Raw genomic sequence first — 1,160 nt, 5'->3', positions numbered from 1 at the left:
TATAGCAGATGCCAGAGGCTTTGAACCAGACCAATGACTCATTGCAATGAAGATTTGCAAGTAAAGATATCTGGACAAAGGGTATGCTGTGGGATACACCGTGACATGCCACAGCTTCCACGACAAGATGTTTTGTGTGCTTTGTTTTGTTTCGTTTGGTTTTGGTTTATAATGCTCATTTTGGGGGGTTGCAATGGCAGAGGGCAGATATGAAGGGATGGGGAGATGAGTGGGGTTGGGGTGCATGATGTGAAACTCACAACAATCAATAAAAAGTAAAAAAAAAAAGTGGAGAAATTGAGCTGAGCACAAGCTGTCTCTTAGGAAAAGTTTTCAATTAGCAATAATCTCGCCTCAGATAAACCTCACTGGCTGCGATACTGCCACCGTACAAAGCTACAAGCTATCTCTTTTTGAATAAAAGAAACCTCTGTACCAATCTCATTCTGGACTTGAATTTGGCTATGAATACCCTACAACTCTCTGGCTGCCCATGAATACCCAGCTCTATTTGGCCTGTTTTATCCCAGGTCTAAGTTTACCTTTAAGTTTTTGCTTTCCAAATGCTTAACTAGGAACGTCACATTTCCAGGGCATTAAAACAACAGCGAACTGTTTCAAAGTCTTTGCAGATCCTTCCTTTCCTCATTATTAATTTATGCATGATCAAAAGTATATGGAGCTTTCATAGCACAACACATCCGAGGTTTCCTGGCCAACTCAGCAACAGAAGGTACCAGATAGTCTCGTGTCTCAATGCTGGGTGGAAGTCCCAACTCTCAGGTTCCCAATTATTTACTTGAACTGAGCTATCTTTTTGATCTCTCTTACAATTTATGTTACTCAAAAAGTTTCTCCTCAAAAGACTTTCTGGATACAAAGTAACATGGCATTTTAAAAAAGATTTTATTTTAATTATATGTATATGTGTGTCTCTGTGACATGAGTGTAGGTTCCATGGAGTCCGGACAAGAATGTCAGATCCTCTGAAACTGGAGTTACAGGCAGTGGTGAGCCACTTGATATGATTGCTGGGAAATGAGCTCAGGTTCTCTGCAAGACAATGCACATTCTTTACTTAGTAATCTATCCAGCACTGTAATATACATATACTATTTTGATAAAGTAATTATATCTTGGTCCTGGATTCCTGATACAGC

General features: G+C 39.7%; 1 pseudogene; it reads right to left on the bottom strand.

Moving 5' to 3' along the window:
* Positions 1–266: 266 nt before the first annotated feature.
* On the bottom strand, positions 267–398 carry LOC115032087 (U4 spliceosomal RNA; annotated as a pseudogene).
* Between the last annotated feature and the right edge of the window lie 762 nt (positions 399–1,160).

This window comes from Mus caroli, unplaced genomic scaffold (assembly GCF_978045245.1).
Source record: "Mus caroli unplaced genomic scaffold, Mus_caroli_1 scaffold_11, whole genome shotgun sequence".
NCBI lineage: Eukaryota > Metazoa > Chordata > Mammalia > Rodentia > Muridae > Mus > Mus caroli.
Note: the sequence above shows the minus strand (reverse complement) of the source record. Positions and strands in the feature narration are given on the sequence as shown.